This window comes from Paroedura picta, chromosome 10, assembly GCF_049243985.1.
Source record: "Paroedura picta isolate Pp20150507F chromosome 10, Ppicta_v3.0, whole genome shotgun sequence".
In the NCBI taxonomy this organism is placed as follows: Eukaryota; Metazoa; Chordata; class Lepidosauria; order Squamata; family Gekkonidae; genus Paroedura; species Paroedura picta.
In genome coordinates, this window is record NC_135378.1 from 66,912,668 (window position 1) to 66,938,642 (window position 25,975).

Sequence of the window (25,975 nt, forward strand, 5' to 3'; positions counted from 1 at the left end):
TTTGTCTCTGGAACTCAAGGCGGATTACGATAGAACTATTCAGTAAACTGATTATAAAATATGATAACATTTGAACTGGCATGGATTCCAGCAGATTGTTCCCTGAACTACATTTTTGTCAGGATCTGTTATCTGTTATCTTTTCTCCTCCATATAACAATAGTGAATTCAGTGGGAAGAAATGAATCATAGAATCATAGAGTTGGAAAGGACCTCTTGGGTAATCTAGTCCAATCCGCTGCACAATGCAGAACACCCACAACCCTATCGCTCATCCACTGTAACCTGCCACCTCCTTGAATCTTCACAGAATCAGCCTCTTCATCAGATGGGTATCCAGCCTCTGTTTCTCCAAATGGAGAAGCCTTCAGATTACTATCCAGCCTCTGTTTCTCCAAATGGAGAACCTACCACCTCCAGAGGAAGCCTGTTCCACTGAGAAACTGCTCTGTCAGGAATTTCTTCCGGATGTTTAGATGGAATTTCATTTTAATTAATTTCATCCCATTGGATCTGGTCCATCCCTCTGGGGCAAGAGAGAACAACTCTGCTCCATCCTCTATATGGCACCTTTTTAAATACTTGAAGATGGCTATCAGATCCCCTCTCAGTCATCTTCTCTCCAGGCTAAACAGTCATCTTCAGTCATCTTCTCTCCAGGCTAAACAGACCAACCTTTCCTCATATGCCTTGGTCTCCAAATCCCTCACTATCTTAGTAGTTAACATAGGATAACTATTAAGCCAGTTGAATGAAGCCTGTCATGGAGACAGACCCTTTTGTATCTTTGTCTACTTATATTTGTGTAGTTTCAGAAATAGCAACCCTTCCCTGTACAAACTTTCTTGAAGTTTCACTTGAAAATGTGACAAGTTACTACAGTAAGCCTATCTTTTGCCTTTTCCTCATCTTGATTTGTCCACTCGCTGATGAATCAACTTGGTCTCCCTGCTTCATGCTCAGGACCCAATCAGTATCCTTCCCTTGTCCCACATTCCCTTCTGCCCTTCCAGTATTTCCTATTTAATCTCATGTATCTGATTGCCCAAGACTGGGCAAGGCTTAGATAAGACACTGCCCTATTCTCTGCTGGTGCTCTTCCCTTTGTTGTGGTAAAGGACTGTGGCTTGTTTACCAGACTAGGCAAAGGTGGAGAAGAGGAAACGGACTCATCATCAAAATGAGAGAGTGAGGAGAGAGATCCACATTAAAACATCCCCTTTGGCTTGCCCTGGTGCATGGTGCTCTAGAACTTTGTTCTACCCAAATTTGTCTGCAGGATAGCATAAAAATAAATTTGCCCTCTTTCTAAATTAGGTTAAAGCCTGTGTACTATACATGATAAGAAAGATAAGCATCTTTTAAATAATACTTTGGAGGGACTTCAGGCAGTCTTTTATTCTCTTGAGGCACATACGTATATTTATATGATAACTGTTTCTTCCTCTTGCACCTTATGGGCAGATATAGAATATGGGAATTCCATAACATTCATTTATTCATTTATATCCAGTTTTCTCCTCAGTGGGCGTCCAAAGTAGCTTACAACATTCTCCTTTTGTCCATTTTACCCTCACAATAACCCTGTGAGGTTAGTTAGACTGAGGGTTTCTGACCAGCCCAGGGTCACCCAGCAAATTTCCATGGCAGACTGGGAGACTCCTAGATCCTAATCTGACCCTCTGACTACTACACCAAGCTATTGGGTGTGTGATGCTTGACTTTCTGAGAGCTAGTACATCTCTATTGGTCAAGGTTTCTGAAGTGTCTCGGAAATGGTTATCTTTTCCATGTGTCTGCAAATGCCACAGATCTCAGTCCTTGTGCTGTGTGGCTGAAAACTTCACCTACATCATAAAGAGTGTAAAAATGTTTCCAAATTTCAATGGGGCATCCACGGATTCTGACCGAAATATACCAGCACATTTATTCAAGTGCAACTGCTGTGTAACTTGGGTTGCCTATGCATGAGCACAGCATAGGCTTCCTTATAGTCAGACGAGGTCAGTGTTATTTACTCAGACTGGCAGTGGCTTTCCAGTATCTCAGGTGAGGGTCTCTGGAATCACCTTCTGTACCGGTCCTTTTAATTTGAGATGCTGGGGATTGAACCTGGGATCATCTGCATGCAAATCAAAGACTCTCTCAATGAGTGACAGCCCATCTCTAACTTCCCTTTGGCCTACCCAAAATTCCTAGAGCCTGTGCCTAACTAATCAGAAGTACCACAATAAAATCAGAGTCCAGTAGCACCTTTAAGACCGACAAAGATTTATTCAAGGCGTGAGCTTTCGAGTGCAAGCACCCTTCGTTCTGAGCGCTTGCACTCGAAAGCTCACGCCTTGAATAAATCTTTGTCGGTCTTAAAGGTGCTACTGGACTCTGATTTTATTGTGCTACTTCAGACCAAGGAAGGAACAAAGGTGCATAAGGCCAGTCAGATTTTTAGGTTTGCCTCATTCTCACTCCCTCGTGTTATTTGTACATTGTTTTGGATTTAATATTAAATGTGATTGACAGAAAATTGCATGGACTTCAGGCTGAATATCTAGGTATATGGTTTAAGCAGTCAAATAAGCAGTCAAATATGGCAAATACTTGTATAGTCTGACCCTTCCTTCTTGATGCTTGGGGCTGTCTGGTTGACCTAGAACAGAACTAGCCAAATAGAACACTATAGCAATCATTTATAAACACTCATAAAACTTCTTTTAAAACTTCTTTAATGAAACATTCATTGTAGCAAACTTGTTCACAAATCGTTGCTTCCCTAAGCGGCTGAATAATTTTAGTAATAGCTATTTTAGCCATGCTTTTCATCTGACTCTTTTTTGTTTTTGTTTTTTGGTGGAAAGTTACTTAAAACAGAGTTTGCAGATGGTAAACTTAACACAGAAGTTGGTGTTACAACAGACAGCTGGGAAGGTACCAAAAATTGATTGGTGTCTGTAAAATTTTGGGGGCAACACACACAATCACTGTGCAAGCACGGAATTCCCACTCGCTTTTCATTTTGTGCAGACTGTCAGTTGTTTGCGATCAGCAATAAATGACAGTTACTCCCCTTTCGGTAGTCCAGCCAATAACCATCGTCTTCTGATGTCTGCTGATGCAGGGCACACCAGTAGGAGCCCAGGCAGCCTGTGCTGATTGTTCAGAGATTATGTGAGGTTTATGGCTTCGGGAGGCGTGCCTGAAATGCCGTCCAAACTTTGCCCACATGCCAGTCGAGCCCCTGCACCCTGCTTAGTGCAGCTCTGCTTTGCAAAGGGAGTCTAATTTTATGACTGCATTTAGATTCATACATTTCTGAGGGTGTGAGTCTCCCTTTCTTTTACATTCTAATGAGAAGTAGAATGTGGAATCAGAGTTGTTTATAGATCAAGATGATTAACACTGTCTTTCTAGGCAGGAAGGATGTGCTTTAAACAAGGGGATATTCAAATTATCTGAAATGCACGCTTCAAGAGCCCTAGTCTCTTTATGAATGGGTGGCAAACAGACATGGACACATTTTTTTTTAATTAAAAAAAATTAAACAAAAAAAAATTACACAAGCAGTTGCTTGTTCCTTAACTGCTTTTTTCGTACCAAGCAAGACTGAAATTTAGTTAAAGGCAGCTTTCTTTTAATGCTTCAATGGTAAAATATAAAAATGCAGAGGTATTTGATTAGAGCTCTAAAATTCTCCCTTTTAAGAAAAACGGTGGTTTCCCTCCACTGCATTCTAATCATGCTTCTTTATGGGCATCAGCTACCACTTAAGTATTCTAGTTTTGTAAAAACATTTGATTTTAAATCCAAGTTTGAACTCCTTTGTATAGTTTCTTATCAAGCATGTGTGCTCCTTGTTTTCTGCAATTTGGTAGTGATTTATTAGTTGTGATTTGTACATTGCAGCAGCATAATTCTGATGCTTTATCCAGGGGTAGTCAAACTGTGGCCCTCCAGATGTCCATGGACTACAATTCCCATGAACCCCTGCCAGCTGGCACACAGTCACCACCCCTCCTCTCTGTGCCGTGGCACTGGCCTCCTACGCGCTGCCTCAGGCCTCAGGGGTGAAATGTGCTATGTCCAATGCAAGTTGGACATCTTTTCACAAACAGGGCATCTATTCACACTTAATAAAAACATACTCTAAATGTGATCATAGATCTCCTGTGTTGCGTATTGTAGACTGGGACCAGAAATATGTCTCCTACTTGGATGGTCATCCCGGTTTTTCTTGTCTAAGGCCCATTGCTTATACAAGTTTTATATTTGCCTTGGAAAGTGATTAGGCCTTCCTTTTGTCTATCATTTATAAACTTTTTTACCACTTAGAAACCCCTGAAACTTTCTTCAGGCTTTGAGAAATCCCAGAAGTAGCACAATTATGCAGAATGTGGTTGGGAAGCATAGCTGTAGACATGCTCACCCGGGGCTCCTTCCCACCCCCTTCAGGCCCATCACTGGCCATTTTGGGAGGTAAGGTGGGTGGGTCAACATGACCATATATGGTCATATCATGATAAATGCTTAACCAATTTTAAAAATATACTAAAAATTAATCAGCTCCCAACCCTTTGTGAAACACTTCCAGGGTCATCAAGAAACCCCAGGGTTTCATAAAACCCTGGTTGAGAAAGCCTGTTTTGTCCGCACGTCCTCCTCTTATCTATTCTGATTGGTTATCCTTGTTTAATCTAGGCCTCTTTTTAAAACAAAAAACAACAGTTTTCCTGTTGATAGCTCCCTCTCTCTCTCTCTCTCTCTCCCTCTCCCTCTCCCTCTCTCTCTCTCTCTCTCTCTCTCTCTCTCTCTCGTGTATGGGATAGTTGGACGCATATAGGCAGCAAAACTGGCTTTTATAAGGGAAGAAGCAGTCCCTATCTGGTGTGTCCAGTAGGTGAGAAGATGATGCTCAAGGAAAGAACAATTTATTTATTTATTTATTTATTTATTTATCATACTTCTATACCGCCCTCCCCGGAGGCTCAGGGCGGTTTACATCATAACAGAGAACAATACATAAAACATTTAAAATTTCATGGGCTTTGAGTTCTCTGTGCTATGTATGTGTTCATGTAGCTTAGCTTACTCTCCTGAGCAATCTGCTGCTTTTCATGGGTTTTGAGTACTTCTGTGCTATGTATGCAATGATTCTTCTGCTGCCCGACTCACTTTCTTATTTAAAAGGATATTGCTGGCCAGAAAGAGAAAAGTGAAACCTGTCTGTGAAGTGTCCCAAATGAGTGACAGAGTGACAGTACTGCAATGATACAGGTGGCCTAGCCATTTCTGTAAATGTGTGCCTTGAATGATAGTTTGATCAGCATCTAGTAGGGTGTAGTAGACATGCACCTTATGCTTAAATCTAGTCTGTTGAAATACCATCCAGGTTTTTCTTCTAGCAGCCTTAAATCTGCAGTGTGGCCTGACCGAAAAGATTGTTGAAATGTGTAGAACCTGGTATGGTAAAGAAGGTCATAATAGATTCTGTTGTATAATTCAGCATCCTTGGATAGTGATCTGATTGCATATTAGTAACTGGAATTGTGTGTAAACCTAACAGACAGATGAGCTTCGCTGAGTCACTGTTGTGCTATTTCTACTCTCTTCCACCCCCAACCCCGTGATTTGATTTTAAAAATCTTTGCGTCATTGGCTGCGCTCACATCTTGCATGCTAACTTATGCACTTATTTAAAATGTCATTTCCTCTGACAATGCACTAGTTCCTGAATCCCAGGACACTTCCATTTGCCTGGATGTTTGATGAGATGTGCATTTAAAATCACTGCCAAGGCTTCCGAACCAGGCTTGAGCTGGGCTCTTTCCTATCTCACACCCCTCCTCCACAGTGAAGTAGATGCCACAATTGAGACTTGTTAGGCAGTTTGCATGCTTGTATGCAAATCTGGAATCCACAGTGTTGCTCTAATTCTGGCTGCAGCTGTTCCTGGGTCGTATCGTCCTGCAATAGTTCCTAATAGGGCCTGTAAATCCTAGTCCTAGGAATCAACCTGTTCATTATAGCCTAAGAAGCCCCTTCCAGAGGCTGGAGTCCAATAGCTTAAACTGAGACAAGCACGAGACTTGTTCCACTGTTGAAATTCTTCAGTTGTTCCTGAGGCAAAAAAAAAAAAGGCTGGCCTTGGATCCAAACAAGCTAGTGAGTGAACTAGAGATGCCATTCTCTCTAAGGAACCTGGGGACCCCCTCCCCCGCCCCCGCCCCCGGAATTACTGGTCATTTCCAGACTAGGGAGATCAGTTCCCATGAAGAAAATGGATGCTTTGTGGGGTGGACTCCATAGCATTATAATTCACTGACGTCCCTCAAATCCCGCCCACTCCCAGATCCACCACCAAAGCCTCCAGGTATTTCCCAACTCAGAGCTGGCAACGAAGAAGAAGAAGAGTTGGTTCTTATATGCCGCTTTTCTCTACCCGAAGGAGGCTCAAAGCGGCTTACAGTTGCCTTCCCTTTCCTCTCCCCACAACAGACACCCTGTGAGGTGGGTGAGGCTGAGAGAGCCCTGATATCACTGCTTGGTCAAAACAGTTTCATCAGAACTGTGGCAAGCCCAAGGTCACCCAGCTGGCTGAATGTGGGGGAGTGCAGAATCCAACCCTGTTCGCCAGGCTGCACTCCTAACCACTACACCAAACTGGCTCTCAACCTAAGTTGAAACTGAGGAGAGCTCAAGACTTGTTCCTCTGCTGAAACTCTGCAGTGTTTGCTGGGGCAAAATCTTCTTAGCAGACTGGCCTTGGGTCCAAACAAGCTAGCTAGTTCCTGTAAACTTGGAATTTCCTGCCTTCTATTTCCTGAACCGGCATACGTCTCCTTGTCCCTCAGTTTGTAAGACCGGAGAATTGCTGTTAATGGTGGGATGTTTTGGATGGCATTAATTCATAGGGTCCCCATAAGTCAGAAGCATCTATGCTTAGCACACCTAGACATTGTGCAGGAGAACTTCCAGGGAATCATGTTCTGTAGGTTTGTGTAACTACTGGAGAGACCATCTCTCATATATTATGGACTAGTTTTTATAGAGGTTCCGCAGTCTACGGTAGTTGTTTGGGGAAAGTTAGCGGAAGCATTAGAGATGTTCTTGTGCTTTAGATGTGCCTGATAAACCTTTGGCAGTGAAAAAAAGCAAGCTTCTATGGGCACTGTATGCTCACTCCCTTCCTCCTGGATCTGCATTTCATTCATGTCAAAGGCGTATTGTGTAAAGAAGGTATTCATAAAGAATGACAAGACTGCAGGGGAGAGGATGGCGCTTTTGGTAGAGCACATGTACTGCACGCAGAAGGTCCTTGGCTCAATGCCTAGCATCTCTGGTGGGTGGAGGAATGGGCACTGGATAGGGCGCGTCTCTGCCCAAGAGTCATTTGCAGCCAGAGCAGACAGCACTGAGATAAACGGAGCAACAAGCTGTCTAGATACGAGGCAGCTTCATATGCTATATGAAAATTCAGAAATATACTCCTCACCCCATACAACAGAAAGGATGCAGAAAACAAACAAACGAACAAAATGCTGGACAAAATGAAAATTATTTAGATAGCTCTAGTGTCTCTAGATGGGTAAATATTTCCTAACGTTCTAGTTTAAATGGGAAGAATGGCTTCCACCATATACTTGGTGCAGCGCCACATTGAGTACTCAAGAAACTGAATCCCGTTTTCTGTCTGACAACTGCGCCTGTTAAGTTTTAACCTTGTCAGCATATGGATAATCTACAATTTAGCCCATAATCTGTGCTGTGCTGTCTAAGGCCAATTTATAGTCGACAAAGGCTACATAGAGTGCCCTATGAGGATTGGCCTTCTGTTTCATTGCCAGGTGGTATAAAAGTAGGAATTGGTCTAAAGTGGAGTGGCTAGATCTAAAGCCCACTTTCCCCTTGGCGATGATCTTCTCTCCCAGGTATTCAGGGTTGTCATGATGGCCAAACTGTGGCTCTCCAGACATCCATGGACTACGATTCCCATGAGCCCCTGCCAGAACCATGCTCATAGTCACTGTAGTCCAGGGGTAGTCAAACTGTGGCTCTCCAGATGTCCATGGACTACAATTCCCATGAGCCCCTGTTCGCTGGCAGGGGCTCATGGGAATTGTCGTCCATGGACATCTGGAGGGTTGCAGTTTGACTACCCCTGATGTAGTCTGTGGATGTCTGGAGAGTCACAGGCTGGTCACCCCTGAAACCAGGCTCAGTCTTTCCCACAAGTCCCTCTCAAAGCACTCACTCACTAAGCAGAGCAAACTAACTGGGCAGCAATTGGACAGATTAGATTTCTCTTTTTTGTGTGTGTATTGGAATTATGATGGTGATTAGGAAAACATGCAGGCTGTCCGATTGCTGTGAAAAATGCCTCAAAGCCTTTACTCTGGCCTGGCCTCAGTACCTCTAGAAGGGAGATAGCTACACATTCTGTTCTCCTACCACCTTGGCCCCTGCCAGTCGGGCACAATCAAAATGGTAAGTATCTGTTAAAGGTAAATGTATCCTCTGTGCAAGCACTGGGTCATGCCTGACCCTTGGGGTGACGCCCTCTAGTGTTTTCATGGCCGACTCAATACGGGGTGGTTTGCCAGTGCCTTCCCCAGTCATTACCGTTTACCCCCCAGCAAGCTGGGTACTCATTTTACCAACCTCGGAAGGATGGAAAGCTGAGTCAACCCTGAGTCAGCTGCTGGGATTGAACTCCCAGCCTCATGGGCAGAGCTTCAGACAGCATGTCTGCTGCCTTACCACTCTGCTCCGCAAGAGGCTCTTAAGTATCTGTTACTATGTTGTAAATTCTACAAGGACACACACCTTATCCCTGTTCTCTCTAAGTTACGAGATAGATTGGATATATTTTATACAGCCCACCTCCTTGCAGATCAGTCAGGTGAGACCTCTGTTAAAGTGCCCAAGTTCTGTGCTAAGGTTTTATCTACAAGGAAGCGGAAAACACGAACTCTAGTGAGTACAGGAAGGTGTTTCAATTTTAATTTTCTTTAATGTTTATGCCTATGCGGTGTTTGTTTGATGCAGACTCTGTTGTCATGATGTTATTTGATCTCTGGAATGTAAATGATTTTTTAAAACATTTTAACCTATAATAACCCATATAGCTGTTACTGTTCAATGAATGACTCAGAGCACAGTTGTTTAGCTTAATACTCAGATAAAGAACCTCTCATAATGGGATGTTGCATTTATGGGCCAGCATTTTGCTTGTCTCCATGAGTGGGCAAGTAGTAAGCACTTCTGTGCATGCATGGGAGGAGCTGACTTTTTTTTTCTGGTGGAACCCCTTGTTCCTGTAGAGATGACCCCGACTCTGGACGAAATGTTGTATTTCCCAGTGAATGTAGCTATAAGGATGGAAGCTGAAATACCTCAGGCTGCTATGGGGACAGTTCCTGTTTTGAGAGGCCCCAGACAGAGCGTTAATAAAATATGGAATTTGCTGCTGGAGAATGTAGTGATGGCCATAGGCATAGACAATTTGCAGGATAGGGATATCAGTGGTTACTAGCCATGTTGACTAAAGGGAACTCTGCCATTGGGAGGCAGTCAATGTCTGAATCCCAGTGCTAGGGGGTGACATCAGAGGAAGGCCTCAGCCTCTAGGCCCTGTGGTTGGACCTCCAAAGGAACTAGTTGGCCACTGTGTGAGACAGGATGCTGGACTAGACGGCCCACTGGTCTGATCCAGCAGGGCTCTTCTTATGGCCCCACTCCCCTCATCTGCTCGCCATCAGGCTTTGCCTCATTTCCTCCCACCCATTCTCATGCCTTCCACCTGCCTGTGTGTCCTTCCTTTCTTTGCTTGTGAGACCCCCCCACACACTGCCTGTGCTCACAGCTGCCTGCAAGCCTTTCCCTGGCAGCATGGGCAAGTTCATGGGCAAGTTCAACAGGTTTTCACCCGCAGAGCGCAAGGCCCTCTGATGTATGCTGATTCTGGTCCTGTTTAATAGCCTGATTTATTAGGGATTTATTAGGCATTGGTTAAAAAAAATCTGATGCCCACATGGAATTTAAGAATTAAGCATCTCTGCTTTTAATGAGAAATAAATAAGGTAGAATAATTGTTGGTGCACTTATGGCTGGGGGGAAATATTTGAAAATGTATAGTTTTCATTGCTGTTTGTGCTCATGTCCTGAAGCAGGGAGGCCAGTCTAGGAGGAGATCTCCACTGCCACTCCCCTGAGCTGGTCCCATGAAAGCTGTCCTCTAACCTCCAAAGGATCTCATGTTAGTGAGATGGTGTGATCGTGTTTCCTATGAGAAGTGGCTGAAAGTCCTGGTGCTTCTCAGTTTAGGGGGGGCAGAAATTAAGGGGGATACAAAGAAGAGAGTTACAGAATCATGCATAATGTGGAGAAAAGGGGGTACAAAGAGTTTTTTTCTCCCTCTCCTATAATAATAGCATGTTGGGGGGCAAGCAGACAAAAAGAAATACTTTTTAACTCGATGAGTAATTAAATGATGAAAATCCAGTGATGGACACAAGTGTGTGTGGCTTTAAAAGGATGTTGCAGAGTTCTGTGAAGCAGGGGTAGTCAACCTGTGGTCCTCCAGATGTTCATGGACTACAGTTCCCAGGAGCCCCTGCCAGCATTTGTGTGCAGTTTGCTGGCAGGGGCTCATGGGAACTGTAGTCCATGAACATCTGGAGGACCACAGGTTGACTGCCCCTGCTGTGAAGACCAGATGCATCAGTGATTTCTAGCCTTGTTGACTTGGAAAGAATCTCTATAGCTGGAGGCCTCTGGATATTAGTGTTAAGAGATGACATCAGGGGAAAGTTGCTATCTCTATGCCTTGCTTTTTGGCTCTCCAGAGCAGTCCTTTTCAACCTTTTGAGGAGGCAGCCAGTTCCATAGCTTGTAGCCAAGTCCATTATGGCAGGAGGGAAAAGACTGTGGAGCCCCTCTGGAGCTCCCCTGGATCTCTGGGAGTCATCAGACCCCTGGTTGGGAGTCCCTGCCCCAGAGCAACTGGTTAGCCACTGTATGAAACCTGGATGCTGGTCTGTGATTTAGTGTGGCACCTCTAAATGTTCTTGTAGACTGATATGAGCAAGTATCTCCCAAGTGCCAGGCAGCAGGGAACAGCTTTTGCCTTTGTGCTTTGTCCATAAGCATCAAAAGCGAATGCTAAACCAGATGGTCTTCTGGTATGATTCAGCAAGGTTCTTTTTCTGTTCATGTAGTTCTCTTTCTTGTAGCCTTCTGGGCCATGTTGTGTTTTGGGATCTGAGCAATTATGAGAGTGTTCTGTGACTTTCTAATGTATGTCTATGCAGTGGTTAAGGAAACTCTATTCACAACAAGCTGCAACACAGTATTGGCAAGTGCCTTGTGCTCCTTTCCCCTCTTCTGACTCAGCTGAATCCCAGTTCAGCATCTCAGTTTGTGTGCAGCCACCTGCATTCAGACTTGCATTAAACTGACTCTTGATCCAGCTGGCAAATGTACGATTAAGCTATATGTGCTACAGAAGCTGTAAGGAGCACCAGATGCACATTTGAACGAACTGCACCCAACCTGGAGTTTAATTGCCATTCTTCGTGACACCCAAATACAGTGTTAGCAGTGAAACAGATGTGTATGTGTAGCCTACATATCTAGAGGTGGTATTTCTGTAGGAAATGGTTGGTAAGTAAAGCTGTGCCAAGTTACACCATCCTCAGCCCATGAACATCACAGTACTATTTTTACCCATCTTTCCCTGGTACATTTCCTTCTGTGTCGTCTTGTTCCTGAAGGTAATTCTTGTATGCTTGTGAGTTTTAAATCTCACTGAAGTTAGTGATACAAACTGAAATCCATCTAATTTTTTTTTTTTAGTGTAGCAAGGTTTAAGGTGTCTTTAGGTATTTCTTCAAGGATCCATCTGAAGAAGTACAGCACAGCGGCCTTCTGTTGGAAGGATAAGCAGATGCTTCTGTTATGGCTGCCATGGATCCATCCCGAGAACATGGAGTACTAAAAGTCATTAAGGCTTGACAGCAGGTATGGAGGGAGGAGGGCGTTTGACTCTTTCTGCTTCTCATTATGAGTCATCAAAGAGCTACACTCGGCACCCTGTTTGACAGCAGGATTACATCTTTTGGCGTTGTAACTTCCAACTGTGTACTGACACTGGAAGGGAATGGCTGGAAAAAAGACAGCTGTAAGATTCTGGAAGGGTTTCTTCAACCTCATCGCCTTCCTTCAACTGCAGAGTCTGTTTGCACAGAGAACGGTGGTATTGAGGCGGCTATAGTTAAGTCTGCTGTTATTATGGAGCTTATGGTGACTACGGCTGTAATTCTAATATAATAGGATTTACTTCTAAGTATATCTACTTAGGGCTACTCCCCTTTTGTATCAGTATTTCAATTTATAAGACCAAATTAGAATTCAGATGATGTTAAAAGGACTAGACACAGGACAGCTCAAGATGGTAACATTACACAACACCCCAGTTTATTGCCATTGACCCAATTGCTGGTGAGCTGCTTAGGTTGCAAAATATTGTTGCTTGGATCACTGTTAGCCTAAGCGAAGAATAACATCTTGTTTTAAAATGAATTGCAGTGCTGATGTAGCATGCAAGATGGCTGTGGTGTCAGCCTTGAAGTGTGCAGTTTGATTCAGAGACATTTAAGGATGTGCTTGTAGCATCCCTCGGGAGAAATATATGGCTGCTTTATGCGGTGTGATGGATTGTCTGTAGTCGTTCTGTGACACTGAGTAGAACCTAAAAGTTTCCATACAAGCCAAAATAGTTCCTTTAAATGAAGATAGTTGTCAGATGGGTAGCTATGTTGATATGCAGTAGAAGATCAAGATTTGAGTCACGCGACACCGTAAAGGCCAACAACATGTCCGTGGTATAAGCCTTTAAAACAGTGGTCCCCAACCCGCAGGCCACGGCCCGGTGCTGGGCCGCGAAGGCCTTGTCGCCGGGCCGCAGCTCCCTCTCCCCGCCCCCCCCCCCCCGCAGTAAAAAACTTCCCAGGCCACAAGCTTGTGGCCCGGGAAGCTTCTTACTGCGGGAGGGAGGAGAGGGAATCAGGGCCGCGCCCGCACATTGCGCATGTGCGGCCGGGCAGTTGCCCTGCCGGTCCCCAGCCTCAAAAAGGTTGGGGACTACTGCTTTAAAAGACAAAGCTCTGATGAAGGGAGAAAGCTTATACATGGGACGTCTTGTTGGTCTTTAAGGTGATACTGGGCTTCAATTTTACTCTTCCTTTTTGAAAGTCGTCTTGTTAGTAGTAACTTTTATTTTTAAAAAGACAACATTTGGAACAACGCTGAATCCACACTGGATATTGCATCAATTGATGGAGTCCAGGAAAAGATATGGGCGCTGCTCTCTCAATGTGCATAATTGCACATGTGCCAAGTGGGAGGAATAGACTACAGCAGGGGTAGTCAACCTGTGGTCCTCCAGATGTCCATGGACTACAATTCCCATGAGCCCCTGCCAGCAAACTCTGGCAGGGGCTCATGGGAATTGTAGTCCGTGGACATCTGGAGGACCATAGGTTGACTACCCCTGGCCTACAGGAATCTTTCCAGGTGGCAGCTCTCCATGTGACAGAATAATGGTGGGTTTTTTTTAAAGTCTGTGCTTAGATTCTAGCAGAATGTAATATATCTTGATCTGCAAATAAAAATCTAAATCATGATAACATGTATATAGTTGTTGTTATAACAAGAGCAGACTAGTCAATAGACATTTATTTCTGCTGAGTTGTATAATCCTCATACCAGCAAAGCATTTCCTTCATTGCATCATTACTTTACAAATGTAGGCTGCACAAAAATAATTTTCTGTGGTAGTTGGAGCCCCCAAAAGACATGATACGGACAGGTCTGTTGTATGCCCCGTTAGCTCTTCTCATCCAGGCTCCTCTCTACATAACTGTCCCAGGGTGAACAGAGATGGAGGGAAAGCCATTTGTCTGTGACATGAAATCTTAAACATAATTGATCTGCGATTACTGTTAATTCCCTTGCTCTGATAGATGACTAAGGATTAGAGAAAAGGGCTTGGCTGAGGCCGGAAAATGAATGTTTCTGTCTGATGTAATGCCAGAAAGGGATCCCATACCTTAAATAATTGGGTAAAAGAGAGCATTTTTAATAGCAGTAGATTTATTTATCATATTCTGGACTCAACTGTATTGACTTTTCCAGAACAAGCAGTTTGTGCAGGATATAGTTCTCTCCATGCAAAGTCATCACGATCATCCATCCCTTTATCTGAATTAGGGAAGAAGAGCATCCGTCCTGTTTGATTAATGAGAGTACCAAATGCTTGTGTTAAGGCTAAATACAGGCAGGGATTGAGAGCAAGGACTTGTGTAAGAGTTAGAGGGGCTGGGGAATTTGGGAAAGAGATGAAAAGGGCAGGATAGCTTGATGTGTGTGGACCTAGTGGGATGGATCCTGCCATTCCATGGAGAAAAATATATATGTTATTAAAATATTTGTATACCACCTCAAGTTTGAAGCCTTGCTCTAGTCCAAGGAGTCTGCCTCCAAATTAAGTAGCTCACCTGTTGAAGGGAAAGCAACTCAACTTGTAGCTCAGGCTGGAATAAGGCTAATTGAAGGATTGTTGGATCCACCTTATTGACTATATAAAAGCATGTTTTTGAGATTATTTCCTTTGGGAAACCTACAATGGCAGGAAATGCATCTTGACATGAGGCTGAGCAAGCTAGCATTTTGGGGAGTATTATTATTATTATTATTATTATTATTATTATTATTATTATTATTATTATTTCCCGCCACTCCCTACAGGCTCGTGGCGAGTAACATTAGTCTTAAAATCCCCCATTAAAACCCCCACTAAAAGACTATAAAAATACCCAACACGGCGGTAAATACCACTCTCACCTACCCGAACAAGAGCATTGGGGGATGGAGGGTAATGATGAATACTTCAGGGGGCAATGTTCTTCCTCGCCAATCCCAGCCTCAACCATAGACCTGGCGGAAGAGCTCCATTTTACAGGCCCTGCAGAACGCTGACAGGTCCCGCAGGGCCCACAGCTCTCCCAGGAGCTCATTCCACCAGGGAGGGGCCAGGACAGAGAAAGCCCTGGCCCTGGTTGAGGCTAGGCACGCTTCCCTGGGGCCGGGAACGACCAATAGGTTTTCCCCTGGAGAGCGTAAGGCCCTGCGGGGCACATAGGGCGATAGGCGGTCCCTCAGGTATGTGGGTCCCAACCCGCCTAAAGCCTTAAAGGTTAAAACCAAAACCTTGAACCGGATCCGGACAGCAATTGGCAACCAGTGCAGCTGCCTCAGCACCGGCTGGATGTGGGCCCTCCAAGGTGTACCAGTGAGGACCCTTGATCACTGGAAGGTGAAGGAAGTCTTAAAGGAGTGCTCGTCATAACCCACCTTTTGTCTCATTGAGAAAAGTGGACAACAAAGTAAACAAGAATGGAAATAATTGTAAAAGTGAGGAGTGTCCCTCCCCCTATTCCCTTCCAAAATGATGTTAATAAAACAGGCCTCGTGCTAGGATTAGACCATAAAACAACTTAAAAAACCCTTTTTGTTAAAATCAAAAATAGTTAAAATCAAAAATAGGCACCAGATGAGCCTTAAGAGGGAGCCTTAACTCTTTGAATATGCTCAAAGTTATATAAGTTGCATAAAGGGACATGAAAGCATGCCTTTATTTGATTACCGGACAGAATTTCTTTGCTTATGTGGACAATGAAGGATCTTTTTGGTTCCTTTTCAATAGAGGCATAAAATTATAAAGAAGGGGTAGAGTTTATAAGCTTTATTTTCTAGCTGGTATGACTTCAGTGAATCCCACAATCTGTGATACAAGCCTTCAGAATTAGCTTTTAAAATTCTGGTAAATTAGGTTAAAGCCAGAAACTGGACAATAGAAATGAATGTAATCCAGTACCTAATGAGATCACAGGCACCAAATAATACCTGTTGGGATGCATACATCACATTTTATGGTGATGTCCTATGAAACAATAGCTCAAAATCCCCTGAACAATTGCTTTAGATAGTCACTATGGAGATGGTAGTGATTTACTGTAGGATTATCACAAATGGTGTGGAGTTATGGATTTTATGCGTGAAGTTATGTGTGGAGTTATGGATTTTAAAATTCCATTGTATGAAAATTAGCTCCCATCCCAAAGCTTGCTTCCTCAGGCAAGGAACTTGAATGTCTTTATAAAGTTGACCAGTAGTGTGAAGAATTGTTCTAGTCTGAACATATACATGGTATTTACGGGAACAGTCACTGCCCCACCGTATGTCAAACCTCAAAGTGATTAATTTCTTAGGAGCTCCTGTGGCCAAGTCACTTGTTCAATATATGGTTCAATACATTTGTTGTCATAAATAATGAAATAGGGCCTGTGTACTCAGTATGACTGTTTATGCACTGGAGGTTTCATGCCGGGCTGCAGGCTGGAGTTTTAGTTGTGGCAGGTTGCCCCACCTCTTCCTGCACCCACATGGGGGAGCATTTGGCTCGGTGCGCCTCATCCGCCCTCGATTTGTGCTCCTGCATGGGAGCTAGGGCAGGGAAGGTCTATGTATGCCAAAGGTGCATATAACATTTATTAGGAGAAAAAGGAAACTAGGTTATATACACAGCTGTAGTAATTGTGAGGCCATTCAAAAAGCAAAAATCCTTTTGAATCCTATTTTGAATTTAAAATTTGACGCAGAAGCCAATAGCAGGCCTTTGCTGAATCCACCTTGCAACAATCTCTCTCCCATATGGTGAGTTGTATTCAGCCAGCATTGTCACTCAACCTCTCCTAATTTCCCCCTTCACTACAGCCATATGGCCTTTGTTCACACAAGTCCTCTGGCTCCCAGTGTGACATTTCTTGATGATCAAAAGGGTTCGCCACCCTCCCTTTTATAGCAGCAGGAAACCTGGGTGAGTTGTGATGAAATAGCTCCCTCCTTATCCTTGTATTCCATCTTCCTTCCATCATAGAGTTGAAGTCATTTTATGCAGGAATTCCCAGCAAGTTTCCCACCAAGGCCTTGGAAGAGTCCCCACCAGCTTAGATTCAGCACAATTGCTGTGCTGCATGATCTCAAAACAGGTGTAGCCCAGGTATGAGGTGAAGCCTTATGACAGCAAGAGCCACTGGGGAAAAGGTAACTATAGCTTCCCTCTTAGAAACTGCCATGTTTGCATGGGCAACTGTTGCTGATGACTTCCATTAAAAAGGCGAATAAAGAAGCAGGTCCATACCAAGAAGTAAACAAAAAGGGAAACACACGGAGTAATACTCTACTTTGACAGCCAAGGAGCACCAGAAGCTAGCTAGTACTAACCTACCTACAGAGATGTGAGTGGGGAAGATGGGAAAGAAAGACCGGCAGCTTTTGACTCAAATATGCCAAAGGTGGAGGTTTACAGGACAGTCAGGAGCATACCTGGTGAATATTGAAATGGCTGGCAGTTTGCCTTGCATAGCTGCCAAATGAATGCTTCCTAGATTTTGTAGCTCTGGCTGAATGCACATACAAATTCAGTAGGACGTCTGACGTCAGAAGTCCCTGTTTTTCTTTTGTTCAGCAGAAAGCCGCCATCATTTTACTTCTTTCACTGAGATCAGGGCCCTTCTATAGAATTGAGCTTTGCTACCTTGTACTAACTTGCCTCAAATAAATTTGGGAAAGCTTTCAGAGACTTAGGTTGCTTCTGCATTTCAGTGGCATCCGCAGGCGGGTTATCTTTCTCTGTGTGGGAGGGAGAAAAATGAGGAAAGCATTTATCATATTTCTCATGTTTCCTGCAAGAAACTTAAGGTTGTAGTCCTGGATATTTTTTTCCTTCCAATTTTTTTCTTCTCAGCAATCCTGGTTAAACTGAGAGCTAGTGAGTAGCCCAGATCACCCAGTGACTTTTATAATCAAGGAGGGATTTCAATCAAAATAGCAAAATCAATATGCAAGCATGCCCCAAGACCCTGATGTTCTAAATACCCACTCAAAGGATTTAAAAAAAAAATTAAAGGTCAGTGCTTTCACTTTCTTGGAACACTGACAAGCCAGTGTCTAAAAGGGAAAGCCAAAGACGGAGCAGTGGGTTAAATGCTAACTTGTACTGACAAAAAGATCAAGCAATGCTTGTAGCACTGTGTGGATTAGCAGTCCCAGACTTAATTAACCCAGGAGATCTCATACAGCTCTGAAAATTTTTTTGAACTGCAACCAATTGAGCTCATTTTGTGTTTGTGGATGAAATTATTGGAACAGCTGCTTTCACATATGTAGAACTGTGTCTGTGTAGATGGGTCACTGTATGCTTTCCCCTTCTGTTTTATATATATCCTTATCCATGGTTCCTCTATATATTTGTGAAACAGCCTGGGGGTGGAACGTGTCCAGCTGTCCAAGTTGGAATAGGGCCAATCAGGGTGCAGCCAGCAATGCTGGCTGCACCCTGATTGGCCCTGCCCCTACAGCTCCCGCCCTCCCTCTCTGGGCCCTAGCCACGTTCCTCTCAGATACGCCAGAGACAGAGAGAGAGACACAGAACCCTGCCAGACTGAACATAAGCTCTCATTCCCTCCTATCGCTCCTGCTGCAAGAAAGGCAGACAGAGACACAAAGAGAAATACCCCAAGCTGCTCACCAGCCCTGCTTCCCTCCTAAGAACGAGCCCTAATTACCTGCTATGGCTCCTGCTGCCACGGAGAGAGAGACACAGAGAGCCTCCCCTGCTGCAATGGAGGGAGAGAGAGACAGAGAGAGCTGTCCTGAACTGCACACCAGGCCTCCTTTCCTCCTACAAACAAGCCCTAATTACCTGCTATGCCTTCTTCTGCGAGCCAGCTTGGTGTAGTGGTTAGGAGTATGGACTTCTAGTCTGGCAAGCCGGGTTTGATTCCTCACTCCTCCCCCACATGCTGCCATCTGGGTGACCTTGGGCTTGCCACGGCACTGATAAAGCTCTTATGACCGAGCAGTAATATCAGGGCAGTCTCACCTACCTCACAGGGTGTCTGTTGTGGGGACAGGAAAGGTGATTGTAAACCGCTTTGAAACGTCTTCTGGTAGAGAAAAGCAGTATATAAGAACCAACTCTTCTTCTGTTTTGCTGAGCCTTGATGGCAGGGAGAAGCCAATCCTTTAACTACACTTTTTATTCTAATTGTCACTCCCCCCACAAAAGAAGAATTCCTTCTTACATAACTAATAAAACAATTGCTGTGTTTCCCTGGGTCGGTCTGTGGGAGTTAGTCCTAGCCTCTCATTATCTGTATGTGTTCCGATTGCTGCTCAGATGAATCATTTTATAGTATGTTGTCTATTTGGGTGTGGAATTCTGGAGCAAAGAGATTTCTTTGCCTTCCACAAAATCAGATATTTCTTTATTTACTGCCTCGCCTGCCTGGCTGCTTTTGCACCGCCTGCATCTTGGCCCGCCTCCACTGGTTGCCACCCTGCCGTGTAAAGAATCTGATCATTCTAACCAGCCAGTCATGGCAGAGCGACCGCATTTTTACTGAGTTTTAGCCTGCATCACTGCAAAGCACAGCAGAAAACTGCACTGTTTGGACTTCCAAACCACAGTAGCTTTTATTAGTTGCTTGTCTACACAATATAGCCTTGGGAAAGAAAAGGAAGCAAGGCATCCCCTTTGACTACCCCTGGTTTAAATAGATGAACACTATCAACTCACTGAAACAATCTTTAAACCACCCATGGCGCAGCGCGCCGCGGACTTAATAATCGAGTAAGGGTTCTTGGGGAGGAGTTAGGGCGGGCTCTGTCCGGGATAAAAACTCGGAGGAGTGAATCAGGAGCCGCGAAGCGGCTCTTGATTCACTCCTCCGAGTGCCACTCCAGGGCCAAGTGGCCCGTCTCCCGAACGCCGCACCCAACCCTCCCCAGTCCGCCTGAGCTGCCATCCTCCGAGGATGGCCGCCAGGGAGGACCCTTGCCTCACGCCGCTGGACTCAGGGAAAGCTACTTTCCCTGCTGCCAGCGACTGCCCTACCCAGCTACGGGACTACTCCGTTACCCCCGCCGCCTCCGCGTCCGCTGTTGCGCCCACCCTCCTGACCTCCCCCCCCGCACTCACAGCTCGCCACTTCTTCGTGTGGGCCCGGCCTTCGCCGCTGCCGCAGCCCCTGCCCTGCAGCCAACATGCCTGCGACAACAATGACATCTGCACCCAGAGCCTCCGCCGCCGAAGACCTCCGCCGCACGTACGCTCCGCTGCCCACCCAGTCCATCGCAAGTCCAACCCCTCACCCTTGCGGCTGAGATTGCCGCCGAAACACTCCGCCGACAAACGCCTCCACAGCAGAGCCTCTCCGCTGCCTAGCCGGTCCGCCACGCACGACACCCCTCACCCTGCCAGCTGGCGTGCCGCGACATGCCGCCGCCCCGCCAGGACCACATCGCTACCCACGTCATGGCCCACTCACCCCCCCCGGAACCGCCACCAGCCTCCTCCGTGCACCGACCGCTGCCCCGCCAGCACAAGCAAATGGCCGCCACCTTCACGATTGCCAACGTCTCCCCACCGCCAGGCCGCACCACTCCCGCTCCCAGCAACTCTGCCGATGGTGAGTCTCCCCGCTCACTCACCCAGCTGCCCATACCTAGCGCCCACTGTATTCAAGCAACAGCGGGCTTTATTTCTAGTAGGTTTAATAATGCAGTGGCATGCAGAAACAAAAACAAAACTCTGCATTTCATCAGGAGAAATTTTGAAAAACAAGAATGTCTTCACCTGCCACAGGAGAATTGCATTATGGAGGGTGGCTGCGAGACGCTATGAACGGCTGTACTTGTATTCTTATGATGAAGAACAAAGTCATCCTTTGATGACAGGGAGCCCCCTCAGGAATGGGAGGAAAAAATGCTTTTAAGCTCCTTCCCCCGGGGGAAAAATTCTGATTCCTATGCAGACTAGTGGATCCCCCCCCCCCCCGCCTCTTGGCCATATAGGAGCTCGAGACCTCTGAAGCCTCATCCATAGTGGGTGAAAGCAGGCACAATAAAAAGCAGTTGTGGGAGGGGGAAAATACTCAACCTACTTTCTGTAGCTTATTGGAATGATGTATCTCTCACTGGGGCTGATACTAAAACCAGTGCATGACTTTTAATAGTAATGGGAGTGTACGAGAGAGAAAGGTATGCATACTTTTCATCCCCAAGGAGATTCATATCATCTTGGGAAGACTGCTTGATGTTGGCTTATTGTAGAAGGCAAGCAAAGCATGGGGCTAGGTAAACAGAGACAAGCTAAGCCTTGTAAAGCTGCTTACCTTGTATTAGAGACACTGTAAAGCAAAGAGAGGGCTCTTTATTCCTTCTCCACAGTTATTTTTGGAATGTCATAGGAAGGTACAGTGAATGCTGGCTATTTATTGTGCTCAGTTTCATAAGGAAACCATAGAAATAAAAAAGTGTGAGGTCCACAGATGTACCATAGGGTTTGGTTGTTGTGTAACAAAACTACAATCAATGTGTCATCCCAGAGGCTATCCAAACATGCTTTGCTGTTGTCCGTTCAGGCTTGCTTGCCCCGGGAATGCATTCCTTTTGCTTTTTAATTTTATTGGCTTTTTAATTTTAACTTGGGGCAATAGCTTTAGTTTAAGCATTCGAAATGGCAAAATATACTTTAATGTCATTTATCCTGGGAAATGTAAAGAGGAATGACCAGGTGTCGAGATTTCTCTCCTCCTCCCTTCCGTTGCTGTTGTCTATGTGTCCAGGCTTTATAAGAATGAAACAGTTGCCTTCCTAAATTAGCCCAAATTTATCCAAGCCGAGCATGCTGTCAATCTCCGGGTGCTCCTTTGCAGGATTTCAAGTTCCTAAACCTTTCCCATATTTTTCCCCTTTAACAGCAAGGCTTCTATGCGTGGAGATCCCTTTATCCATTGATAGTCCCACTGTCTTCTGAGAACTAGCATGATGTACTGGCTAGAGAGCTGGCCTGTGATCCGGGAGAACCAGGTTCGACTCCCCATTCTGCCATAGAAGTTTGTTGTGTTTGTTGTGACCTTGAGCCAGTCGCACACTCTCAGGCTAACCTACCTTACAGGCTAACCTAGACAGCCATGCAAGTTGATTTGGGTCCACATGGTGGATAAAGGTGGGATTTGAACAAGATAAATGAATAATGTATCCCTGCCATGGGCTTTTATTGTGATACCTCAGGTGAAGAAACTTGAAAAAGGAGTCACATAAATTTCAGATGGATGGACAGCATTGCACATCTCTTCTGCACAAAATCTTTAGTGGATGGTATGATAGAAATGCAAGAAGCAGAAGCAGAAGATATGTGTGCACCCACTTGCGGTAATATAAATAGAAGTATACACAGAATATAACAATATTCAGGAAGTACAATCTGTGTTCTAATGTCTATACAACAATACTATCTTGAAGTGAATTGGAGAAAAATTCTTCCTGGCGGTTGTCAGCTTGATATACTTTATTACAAATTCTAATTCCTTATATTCCATCAACCATTTCCATCAGAGAATTATCTTCTAAAACTTGCTCATTATTTTGGCTTAAGTAGATTCAAAATACTGGAGGATTGAAGGGCAAAGCCTTCTATGTATGAAAATACTGTGACTGAAGAAGAGCACAATCGAAAGAAGACAAAAAGAGGCCATTTGTCATAGAATTATGTTGAAGTATATCAAGCTGACAACTACACGGAAGAATATTTCTCCAATACACTTCAAGATATGATTGTTGTATAGCCATTAGTACACGGATTGTATTTCCTGAATATTGCATCCTCTTGCAGTGATTTAAAGCTAGTTTGGTGAACCAGTTTGGTGCCAGTTTGGTGTAGTGGTTAGGAGTGCGGACTTCTAATCTGGCATGCCAGGTTCGATTCTGCGCTCCCCCACATGCAGCCAGCTGGGTGACCTTGGGCTCGCCACGGCACTGATAAAACTGTTCTGACCGGGCAGTGATATCAGGGCTCTCTCAGCCTCACCCACCCCACAGGGTGTCTGTTGTGGGGAGAGGAAAGGGAAGGTGACTGTAAGCCGCTTTGAGCCTCCTTCGGGAAGAGAAAAGCGGCATATAAGAACCAACTCTTCTTCTTCTTCTTCTTCTTCTTCTTCTTCTTCTTCTTCAGTGATATTGAAGACCCCCCTGGACAGAAGTCGATGAGCATGTGAGCACACCCTCAGAACACGCTTGCAGACTTGTGTGGAAACATAACACAAGGCTCGGTTTTGAGCACAGAAGTGAAATGAAAAAGTGTGCCATTTCAGTTTGGGGGATGGTGGAACGTGGCTACTTACATCACCCAAAAAATCATATAGATCCTTTTTTTTTTAACTAAATGGTTCAAATATAATTAGTTTACATTTTACACATTTTACACAAAGCTTCCTGGGGCTTAACAGGAATCAGCATCCATAGTGGTAAAGTGACCTTGCATAAAATCCATACATTGTGTAATCCTTAACATGTCTCATGGATTTCCTAATCTGTTTCTACCCTATGTACAGTGCCAGCAAGGTGCATGTAAACAGGTTGCTGTTTTTAATTGTACATCCTATTTTCTTTTTAAAGGTGTACAATCAAATAGTAGCTAATCAAAATCCACTCCAAACATGCTGTATTTAATAACTAAGGGATGATAGCTAATCCAAAGGAAATGACTTTCAGGAACAAATCTAATCTTTATGGGGGGGGCTAGTATTATAATATGTGTTGTTGCATTCTCCTTTCTGTGTCCATTTGTTCAAGCTGTCTTTCAATTTTTGCTTCCTATGGGTAGGGGGGAATCAGTGAAGGGACAAGGTATCCTGGAACACAACCCCGTTATATATGGGATTATAACATTACTATTAAAAACATATTTATTCTATCGGTTTTCATTGCATGCTAGCCTTTTGCCTGTTTTCTCCACCCAATTGGCTCTTTTGTTCTCCTTGACTAAAGTGAACCTCCAGAATCAGATGCAGTCAACTTGTTAAATGCATTGTCAGGAGAGGATCAGGGCCAACGGTTGTCCAGAACACCGCTAGACTAGATGTGTGTTCCAGCAGGGCTCTTCTCATGTCCTTCCAGTGGCAATGGAGCCTGCATGAATGGGGAGGGAGTGCACGGCTCCTTTGATTCTGCCATGGCTCTCAGAAACTGGAGATGCTGGGAGTGAGGGATGGGTGGCAACAACTGGTGCTAGCCCTGCCTTTCGCCTTATCTTCTGTGGTATCTCCTGGCAACTTGGTGCCTCAAGCAAATATGTGTACAGTTTACAGGGCAAGATAAGGAAAGGGTCACTTCTCTCTCTTTTGTCTAAAAGCAGCTGTGGGAGAGGGGAGGGAGTCAGATTGTGTACAAGTACATTTGCAAAGTTGAGGGGGAGGGGGAGCCTCCTCCAAAAAGAGCATATGAGGGTAAGATAGTTGCCAGTTCTAGCTTGGAAAATTCCTGGAGATTTAGGAGGTAGAACCTGGGGAGGGCTGCATTTGGGAAGGGGAGGGCCCTTAGCAGAGTATAATGCCATAGAATCTACCTGCCAAAGCAGCCATTTTTTCCCAGGGGAATTAAATCTGAATCATTCTAGGAAATCTCCAGGCCCCAGTTGGAGGTTGGCAACCATTGGGTGAGGGGGAGAGGCCTGCTGCTTTCCCACACTTTTATCTCACCATATTGAAGCATCCTTGAAGCATATCCATCACTTCCTCAGTGGAAGCTAGGAAATAAGTAGTTAGTCCTGGGCTGAAACATGCTGAACTTAATGGTGCCTAAGAGTAAGCGTGCAAGATTTAGTGACTGTTGCAGTTGTTAACTGAAAATAGGTGTGAGTTGCGATGCCTGCAGCAGGAAAGGGTGGGGGCAGGAAAAAATTCTGTGTGTCCACTTTGCAAGGAAGAACTATATTGTACTATAAAATGGGATCTTTCCTTCCCTGCGTATTGAGGGAGAAAAGTCTGGGTGAGGGGGTACATTGCTTGAGAATTTCGTTCCTAGGGGAGCGGCCTTACAGGTGAGAGTGTGTGCTCAGCTTTGAAAGCAACTGAGATATCATCAGATAAACCAATGATCGACCGTTTATGCACTGGAGGTTTCATGCCGGGCTGCAAGCTGGAGTTTTAGTCATGGCAGGTTGCCCCACCTCTTCCTGCACCCACATGGGGGAGCATTTGGCCTGGTGCACCTCATCCACCCCCGATTTGTGCTCCTGCACGGGAGCTGGGGCAGTGAAGTTCCCAGTGCATAAATGGTTATGGTGAAAACATCATGGAATATTAAAGAATCCAAACAACACTTGCAGTGCAGCAAATGAACCTGCTCTGAATCTCGCTTCCCTGTTATGTTTCATAGTTGGTAATTAAATTCTGGATGGCCTGTTGGAACATCAGTTCGTAATTGCTTTATTAGTTATAGGAGTTTATTTTTTTTAAATATGCTGGGATTGCCAGCTTTTATTAAAATAGAATAGAATAGAAAAGAAAGAAAAAGTATACAAAAATACAGAAATATTAAACTTCCAAATAATAGTTGTTAACTCTAATTTAACTAATACATTTATCTGCTATCTATCTATATAGTCTGTATAATAATGCCATTGTTATTTGAATTCAGCTACTGGTCTGCCATTAACTAGACTGGTTAGCTTGGCCATTTTGGGTAGTTCTCCCAGCTTTTCTAACCAGTACATTATTTTTGGCATCTTCTGTTGCTTCTTACCGCGGTAGTTGCAGAGAAAAAGAAATTGTCAGCCTTTCAAGGGATATTATCTGGCATTACACATAATTATAAAACAGCTCATTCCCCACTGTCACCCTCTATGACTGATTATGGAGAAAGGAGTGTGATCAATTAAGGGCTGTACCCCATATCCCTGATCCAACGAGGAGATCTTTATCTAAAACTACTCCCAAATATTAAATTTTTTTCTGGATTAACTTTACAGTTGAGTTTGGTCTTTGAATCTGCTAATAATATTTCTGATACCCCCTAA

The 25,975-nt window shown here is 44.5% G+C and overlaps 1 protein-coding gene across 5 annotated transcripts in view; it reads left to right on the top strand.

The window, feature by feature from the left end:
• Positions 1-25,975, top strand: part of ELOVL6 (ELOVL fatty acid elongase 6) — an 83,398-nt gene that overhangs the window by 22,560 nt on the left and 34,863 nt on the right. Inside the window, exon 1 of one of the 5 annotated variants that reach the window (XM_077300609.1) lies at positions 11,991-12,012. The exons of the other annotated variants lie outside the window; for them this stretch is intronic. The gene's annotated coding sequence lies outside the window, so the exon portion shown is untranslated. Of the gene's footprint in view, positions 1-11,990; positions 12,013-25,975 lie in introns of those variants that run through there. 5 annotated transcript variants of the gene reach the window in all.